Source organism: Semicossyphus pulcher, unplaced genomic scaffold (genome assembly GCF_022749685.1).
Source record: "Semicossyphus pulcher isolate SPU_LCO1_2020_fin unplaced genomic scaffold, fSemPul1.0.p SCAF_24, whole genome shotgun sequence".
Classification (NCBI taxonomy): Eukaryota; Metazoa; Chordata; class Actinopteri; order Labriformes; family Labridae; genus Semicossyphus; species Semicossyphus pulcher.
In genome coordinates this window covers 7,709,591-7,719,232 of record NW_027211698.1, presented here as the reverse complement: position 1 = coordinate 7,719,232, position 9,642 = coordinate 7,709,591, and the positions used below count along the sequence as shown (strand labels likewise).

Here is a 9,642-nt window from a genome sequence, read left to right as displayed (position 1 = left end):
GCAGCTTTTACTCGTCTTCTGATTTATCATTTGACTCGTATAATTAAGTTCGTTCTCCAAACCATTTTCTCAGGCTAATTTTTCCTGATGATCCTTTCTTGTAGCGCGCTTTGAGCTCCATTTAAACCGGGTTTTTTTCTAATTAGCATTATTAAAGAAACTGAAGGGCTCACATGTGGCACGTCAGAGAAGCAATTTGTCTTCAGTTTTACAAAGGCTAAAGCCCTGAGGTTTGCTCTGCAAGCGAGGGTCCCTGAGAAACACCTCGTTAGTCTAAGCCTGGAAAACGGGGGTCTTTGTACTTAGGTAACGCTCAGAGTAATTGGCAGCGCTGAAGCGGAAGGCAGAGCGAGTACATTAAAGACACCACAGAGATAATTGAGCAGAAAAGGTGAGTTTGACTAAAGCACTTTTCCGTGCTTTGTAGCAGGGCCGGACTGCAGCACCAAGCAGGTGCGTTCAGCCTTTAATGGATGGACTATCCACCTGTTAATTCAACGTCTGCATCAGTATTCAACGCAAGTGCGGTGACAACAGGAAGCTTATGCTCCATGACCGAGCCTGTTTGATGCGGGTTTGTTATACTGCAGCGTGGATAAATGCCTTTCATATTCATGCATACCAAGCAGTAAGGCTAAATTACAGTCTTCAGATGTTTACGTGCACCTGCCTCATCAACCTGCGGTACAAGTGGTGCCGCGAACGGGTCGAACACATCCAGTTATTACTAAGAAGCCAATAAAATCGCTTGAGCTATACATTTTGGTGTTGAGATATTTGCTGCTTTACGAACAAGACATGATGACTCAATAAGACAGAAACATTAAGTCCTACTAACTCTGTTCCCTTTGATATCTTTTTGGTGTAAACACGCTGACTACTTGGCATACTCAGCTACTCAGAAATTTGGGCGCCAACGATGTGCAACTTATACAGTAGAATGATAACAGAGAGACAGAAAGAGATGCCCTGAATGAATGAACATGAAACATGAACAAAAGAATCCATACTGAATCCGTCGGGTCAACAGTATGTCTCATAAATAACCTTTGGCACAGTAACTATTTACAAGTACATCATATTTTCAGCGTAGTTTTTCACTAAAATGTCTGTCAGCCAGTGAACAAACTACCATGACAAACAAAGCCACACAAAGAGCACAGGCACTTGATGTTCTCTTCAGGATGCGACAAAGCGGATGCTGCCAATAAAGCAGAAGAAGACAAAATGAAATGGCGTTTTCCCCGCCTCACATTCTGCAGCCATGCACACTATTTTGAAGGAGACCTTTCAGAAAGGCCTCATGAACGAGGGCAGGGGGATTACTCAGCGCATGACTCATAGCACATTAAGATGAAGAGTGAAAAAAACAGATGGTGCACAGTAACCGCTGCCCTCACGGCTACCGGTAGAACCACCCGGGCTGTCCTCGAGGCTCAACAAGTGCCGGTGCTGACGGTGGTGTAGCTGAACTTGGACATGGAGGTGGCCATCGAAGTCGCCATCGAGACGGCGGTGATGCCGTCTTCCCCCGCCTCCCTCCTCCTGCACCACCAGCACTGGCGGCAGAGCCGGTTGCGGCAGCAGCAGGCGAACGTGGAGAGCAGGGCCTTGCGGAAGCGCATGTTCATGAAGCAGTAAATGATGGGGTTGACGCAGCCGGAGGTGTAGGACAGCAGGTGGATGAAGGAGATGGGCGCTCCTGAGAGAGCTTTGGAGGCCGACTTCAGGTCAAAGGCCTTCCAGGTGTTGGCGGTGTACAGCGGCATCCAGCAGATGAAGAAGAGCGCCACGATCACCATCAGCATGCGGATGACTCGCCTCTTGGCCTGCAGTTTGGCCTCGGAGGTGTTGCTGCGGGCGCGCTCGGTCTTGGCTTGGGCGGCGCCTGATGCGGCGGAGAGGGTGGGGAGCTCCACAGCAGAGGCGGGCTTTTTAGACACCTGGATGTAGCAGCCGTCGTCGTCATCGTTGGACCCAGGGACCGTCCTTCCTACACCGTTCTTCTGGCCTGTGGAGAGTCAGAGAGTTAACATTTGGAGAAGTTGGGTGTAAATTCAATTTGAGATTGTTGGATCCCATATGAGGCAAAGTGTAGATCTTCCTGTGGTCCCTCCTAGAGATTTGCTAGATCTAGATTGGAAACAAGGATCTACCAGGCCTTTCCTATCAACTCCCATTCGCCCTGGAGTGACCTGCCAGAGGAGGTAAGGAACGCCAGATCTAGGTTCTAGAGAAATTAGAGTTAGAGAAATTAAGTGAATCTTCTCACCCTAACCCAAAGTTACTGTCTTTTAAGTACAAATTTCCATGTCTTCTGTCTCCTTTCACAGTGTTCCCATGCGGAGCTGCAGTGGAAGGATCGCGACACAAAGACAGAAAGACTTCTGAATCCTCAAATTAGCTCCAGAAAATTTGCATTTTGGCACAGAGCGAGGGCTGTTGGATTTCGTCCCCCATTACTTCCACATTAGGAGGGGATCTTTTTATGGCCAGTGTGAACAGGAGGATTAAAACTGGAGATACTTATTAATCCCAGAGGGCAGGGGGCAAGGTAGGAGACATGATAATCGAAAAGGGTATATACATCTCAAGGCGGTACAAAACAAACAACAACATAATAACATTGTAAACCTTTCCTGCATCCTGATGAAATAAGAATCACTGTGTTTCTTGCTTCTGAAGGTTATTCCAGAACATCTCAACCTTGATGAATCACGCACAAGACTTGGACGCCATGGAAACCAGCGCGCCTCATGCACACTCTTACGCCAGCAGTTATAATTCACCTGAATGGACCTTTTTTTTTTCTCCCCCAGCTTAATCTGACAGATTTTTCCATTCCTATGGCGATGGAGAATCTCCGAACAGGAGGAGTCGGCTTTAAAACAGCTGAGAGGAAGTGTGTTTTTGGATGCGACAGGTGCAGAACCTGTAGGAAGCGACAAAATATGTCATTGTCTGCTCGAGGCAAAACAAACAAATCCTTTGCTGTTATGCTGCGATATTTGTTTGCCCCACATTAAGACACTCAGGACTTTTGATAAATCCTGCCGTTTCCTGTCCTTCTGATGTGATTCTCTGCGCTTTCATTCAGGCCAACAAAAAGTAAAACACGTTTCACCCACAGTTAAATCAATGGGAACACAATGCCGTTTGCAGCTGTGATTGAATTTTTGACGGATCTCACCAGTGGTCTCTCTGCTCTGGCCCACCTCGAACTGCATGCCTCGGTAGAGCTCCCTGGAGATCAGACCGTAGGCTATAATCATCACCACTCCCGGGACGAAGAACAAAGTGAACAGCAGCAGCACATACCTGAAAAACAGCCAGAATGGAAAGAGAGAGGTTTTTAAAATCAACACACGGAGAGAGAGAAAAAGTCAATGCTGAGTCTGAGTTTCATCAGCCCTCAGGACCAGCCGAACATGTCAGAATATCTAGCAACTTAACTTGTTTTCTCGTACGCCTTAATGTACGTGTTCGAGCCGTGCTGGAGGCCCTACGTATTGTTAAATCGTCCAAGCAATCCTCGTTGTGTCCGGCAAAGGTTCCCCAAGCATCTCAGGCCTGTTCTTCAGCTTCTCCCTCGTGTCCAATTTACCACTAGAAGTGTTTTGCTGATGTTTGCACGTATATAGGCATTTTATATGATGCTGCAAGTAAGCTTATTTGCTACTAGCTAGTACAGCTGGTCCCCCTCTTGCCAACAAAACAGCCCTGACCTGGCATGGACTCCACTAGACCTCTGAAGGTGTGCTGTGGTATCTAGCACCAAGACGCTAGCAGCAGATCCTTTGAGTCCTGTTGTGAGGTGGGGCCTCCATGGATCAGACTTGTTTGTCCCACACATCCCAGATGCTCCATTGGATTGAGATCTGGGGAATTTGGAGGCCAAGTCAACACCTTGAACTCGTTTCGCAAACCATTTCTTGAACCATGTTTGCAGTGTGGCAGGGCGCATTATCCTGCTGAAAGTTTCCATGAAGGGGTGGACTTGGTCTGCAGGAATGCAGTAACCACATGAATGTAGGAACCAAAGGTTTCCCAGCAGAACGTTGCCCAAAGCATCACACCGCCTCCACCGGGGCTTGCCTTCTTCCCATAGTGCATCCTGGTGCCATGTAAGCTTCCCCAGGTAAATGACGTACATGAACTCGGCCATCCACAGGATGTAAAAGCAAACCTGATTCATCAGACCAGGCCGTTCTTCCATCGCTCTGTGGTCTGATGCTCACCTGCCCATTGTAGGCGCTTTCGCCGGTGGACAGGGGTCAGCATGTGCACCCTGACCGGTCTGCGGCTACACAGCCCCATACTCAAAAAACTGTGATGCACTGTGACACCTTTCTATCAGAACCAGCATTAACTTTTTCAGCAAGATCCTTCTGTTGGATCGGACCACAAAGGCCAGACTTCGCTCCCGACACGCACCAATGAGCCTTGGCCGCACATGACCCTGTCTCCGGTTCACAGGTTTTCCTTCCTTGGATCACTTTTGGTAGGTACTGATTTTTCCTGCTTCCAACACGTCAACTTCAAGGACAAAATGTTCACCTGCTGCCAAACATATCCCACCCACTAACACAAGATAATCAATGTTATTCACTTGACCTGTCAGTGGTCATAAAGTTAAAGGCTGATCAGTGTAAATATTTCTGTGTCTTGTTTCTTGCATTCTTTGTAGCTCCATTTGCCATCCTAGTATCTTGCACTTTTGGGGTAGACGGTGGCTCAGTCTGTAGGGACTTGGCTTGGAAACTGGAGGGTGGCCAGTTCGAGGCCCGGTAAGGACCAAGTGTAGAATCGGGGCTTGTAGCTGGAGAGGTGCCAGTTCCTTTCCTGGCCTCTGTCGAGGTGTCCTTGAGCAAGGCACCGAATCCCCCAACTGCTCAGGGCGGATGCTCATGTGCAGCCCCCTCACTCTGACATGGGGTCCTGTTTGTGTATGTCTGTACTTCTTCTTCTTCTACCAAGTGCAGGCCAACTTCTGACCATTTTAATGCCCAATACCAGACAACCAAAAGAACCCTGGGGGTACTAACCTTTTATTAATCTTTGACTTAAATTCAATGCAACATGGTGCAACGTATAAAAAGTTAGGCAGTCCTGGGACCTGCTCTGGCGAACAGAGCGGTTTTAAATTCAAATAGAGAAGTAATGCATTGAAAAGGAGCCTTTTATAAAGAACTATTTGTTGTGCTGGAACACAATGGTAAACTTTATTTACCACACATTTGTCACAGCCCTCCTAAAACATTGTTGTGCTCAAGACAAAAAAACCTCATCAAAATAGATGCAGCAGAACTAAATGGTGTTTTTTTCCTCCACGTTATTTTGTCTTCTTTTCAACAATGTAACTACACAAAGCCAAAACGAGCACGTAATGTAGATGACGAGGAGACTCCCTCAAAGCACACCAGTTGGCGAGAAAGGTGTCAAAGCAGTACATTCTCCGGCCAACTGTGTGAGAGTCTCCTGTTGGTATAATCTTGGGATTAAGGCAAAGAATGGGCTAATAATAACTACATTAGGCTGCAGTTTTGCTGGCTTCGCACAGGTACCTGCATAAAGACACACTTGGTCTTCATAGAGTAAGGCAGACCAGTTAAACCAGTTGGACCAGTAAGCTGCTGCCGGTCTGCTCTAGAATGACACTATTTTTTCAACCATCCTGTTTAACCTACAGAAAGTTAAACATGACCTTATTAGACAGCTCTGTTGACATATTTACAGTTTACACAGCGTTAGTGCATATATACACGACATTGACATATGCTAACAACTACACCTCAACGTACGAGACAGCACGCATGGCTTTACATAACACATCAGACAGAACTGTAGCTAGTTTTTCATCTATTAAATTACATTTTGTAAAATAAACATTGTTAAATATGCTGTAATGTGACAATTGCGAGACATTTTCTGCTGCTCCGGGGCTGTGTACTCGGCTGTTTTCTGATCATAAAAAGATCCATTTTTCTCACACAGGAAGAATAACGATAATGGCTCTCGCTTGCCGGAGCGCCTGGAGTGATGACACCTCAAAGAAGAAAAGTAGGGAACGGAATAAAGTGAGAGAGAAAAAAAAATGAATAAAACATTGACGGGGGAATGTTTGAACAGTGAACAAAATTCAAAGGGCCCTGGGTATCCGTTTCTTACCATCTGTATCAGACTGCAGAAAGCACTTTGCATATTCTATAGAGGACTCTGAACATTGTGCAGCTTTGTTTGAAAGTGTTTTAAAGTAAAATGAATGTAGAACCACTTGGGACTGTAAAAGTTTAGACTGTCAGGGAATTAAAACCTTTAAGTGAAATGAACTAATGGAGAACACAGAGAGGCGATATCGGGCAATTATTTTAAAAGAGACAACTAGAAAGAGAAACTCATGAATAAATAACGTGGAAAAACACTGCAGATGTCACTTTGATCGTAATAAATCTTTACAATCTGCTGTAACATCTCCATTTTTATTCAATCAGAGAATGCTCTTCTCAACTACCGCCGTCCGTCGTGAACATCACTCAGATTTATTCATTCGCTGATATTCTAATGTCTTCCCGGGCACTCCTCTGAACTCTACACAGCTCCTGTCTTCTTTCGCTTCTCTATAAAATAAAGGCTTCAGTCGAAGCCTCTCATCGGGCGGCCGTTTGATACCGTGGAAAATCTGTTAGACAAAAGGCTGTCAGGAAGTGAGAACAAGAGTGCGGGAACACACTGGTGGATATCAGCGCTTGTTTTTCCTCCAGGGGGGAACCCAGATGGATCGGAGCCGAGGCAGAAGGACGCATGATGGAAAAAACCCATCATGAATATTCACATGTTGCTCGCTCTTTTGACTGCGCCAGCATCACCTGAATGCTTCATGATGATCAACCAGGAAAGGTTCTATTCATCAAAGAAATTAGATGCACGTGTTGCACATTTCTGCACTACAAACAAATTGATTTGATCTTGTTTTAAGCAACCTCCGGGGCTTACAAATGAAGCCAACAGAGATGTGCCATAAGCGCACTTCCTTGAGTGGCCACTTGAGGCTGGCTCAAAAGCGAGTCAATCCCCATTAGGCCCCATATAAAAAAAAAAACATGCTTACAGCCTGATAGACAAAACAGTTTGAGTCGTTTTTCTATATGTGACAGCTGTACGGGGGCTGAATTGCACACAAATTCAGCCCCCACACTTTTTTTAACTATCAAATGCCTTAAAGTTAGCTTTCTGCTAGCTGTCACCACAGCTAATTCAGTCTCTAAATGTAACTGTACAAGGCTAACAAAGGTCGTGCTCCGGTTTTTTTAGAGTGAAAATATTATTTTATGTTGGAACTAATTAGCAGGTATCTGTGTCTAGCTCACCATAACCGGCTTGTTAGTTTGTTAGCATAGTTTCACATTTGGCTAGCGAACAGCAGGTTGCTACGTTTAACAAGCTAGCTGTTTTAGTCTAATTAATAAACAACTCCAGTCAGCTACAGCCGCAAAAGCTCATTTCTAGCTTATTAATTAGCCACTGGCACAGACAATAAGTCTTTGATAACTTAGCTAACCCGTTGCTCCTATCCAGCACAACATGGCGAACTTGAGGCTTCCAAACGGCATTTGACAAACCATGCGTTAAATCATAGTGGCTATGTCAGCTTTTGATACAGCCTCTACTTTGGGCAGTATCAGTCATGACCACTGTTGGGGGTGTTACAAAGTAATCCGTTACTTTTCATTAAAAGTAATCTGTTGCTGGGTAAAAAAAAGGCTGTATTTCCGTTTTCCTTTTGTTGCCACCAAAAAAACCCTTGAAGCACTGTTTCTGTTTCTCTCCTACTTCTTGGTAGGTAGCTATGTACCAGCGGTGTCAGAGCATATGCGAGGCTAGCTAGTTCAGCTAGCGAGATGGCAGAGAGGAAATATTGTAATTATTTTGAATTTTTTGTGAGAAAGGAACAAGAACAACATGAAGGTGACATTTAAGTTGTGTCTGGAGGATAAGTGCTTGTCAGCCAGAAGAGCTCTACCGCTAGCATCTGCCGCTAAACACAGCTCCACAACACTGGTAGCGACTAAGAGCCTGTGTTGTATTTTCTTCATGGAAACAGCTGTGTGCCTCTACCCACTTCGCTGTCAGATTGTTAGCATAATAAAGAGCTGTAAAGGTTTATTGCATCATTCCTGTTATAAGTCTGCAGAGTCACAGATTATGGGCTGTAAACTACGCTATTCAATGACGGTAGAGTCAATACATTCAAAGGTAGACGCTGCACACTGTCCTGAGAATATCCCAAAGGGGGTTTTAGTTTTTGGTAACGCAAAAGTAATCTTACGTACTTTCCTCAGTAGCTAACGCAGCATGTTACCCAACACTGGTCATGACTGCACAAACTATTGGATGGATTGTCCTGAAATTTTGTTGATATTCATGCTCCCCAGAGGCTGCTGACTTTGGTCTTTTGCTCTAACACGACTTAGAGGTTTGCATTGTGATTTTAAAAGGTCTCATTTTGACATTCATGTCTCATTTAAGGATGAATTGTTTTAATGTTTTAATCACTTATCCTTAAGCGTCCACCACTGGACTCATCACATTTAAAAATGACATTATTTTTACCCCCTCATAAATCTACACTCCCTTTATTCGTTTCTTCAGACATGAGGAAGGAACAATTCCACGTTTATCTCCAGAGTTGCCTTAATAATAACTGTGCCCAAAGAGTGGTTAAATTAACGATCAGCAGCGAGCGTTACCATTACTCTTTTTGTCGTGAATTTTGCCTCTGAGGCTTCGTACCCGCTGCCCTTTCTTCATGCTGGATGTTGTCGAGGATATTTGCAGTCTTAGATGAAGTCTGCATGATTGTCTTATAATGATATTACCATCATAAAACAATTTTATATGATACTACAAAATTCAGAGGAAACCATTAGCTGTGATTCAGGCTTTAGTGTCATAATTCTAATCTACTCTGATGTCAAATATCTAAAATATTCCACTAATATAGGCCAAATGTAGATTACATGTCCACTGTATGATATATCTTGCAGAACAGATTAAATACTGGATCATGAAACATGGTTAAAACATTCATATGCCTACTTATATCTGCACTTAAGTACATATATATAACAAAACCTGCATAAAACTGTCAAAGCACAGCAGAATAATTATAGAAATCTAAAATGAGTTTGTCTCTCACTTCACGAAATTGGTCCATTACCGTCTTTATGACTCTTCCCTGTCTGCTTCGGCAGCTCCATGCACTGCTTCATTAGGTGCAGAAAATGGTGCCATCTTCATAAAGTGAGAGGTATTAAAGAAGGTGTCTTTAACCCCTAACCCTGGTGTGATTTAAGAGATGGCCATGATGGGTGAAGATGAAATTGGGAATTAAAACTTAAAAGGACCTCGCACTTTGTGACACATCTGGACTTTTGACATTTGAGCCCCGACATTCTTCCTCCTCCTACTTCTTCTAAGCGAGCGGGCTAATTAACCGGTCTCCCACCGCCTCGTCTTTCCCAGAGAAGCTTTACAGTTTGATCGACAGTTAGAGAAAAGGGAATTCTTCAGAGTGTTAGACCACAAAAGGCTGTCAAGTAGAGGAATGTACAAGGTTTTGCCATGTTCAGTTTAGTCCGTATT

The 9,642-nt window shown here is 44.4% G+C and overlaps 1 pseudogene; it reads right to left on the bottom strand.

The window, feature by feature from the left end:
* Positions 1–1,112: 1,112 nt before the first annotated feature.
* The window catches only part of LOC138603638 (cholecystokinin receptor-like), a 45,298-nt pseudogene continuing 36,768 nt past the window's right edge, over positions 1,113–9,642 (bottom strand).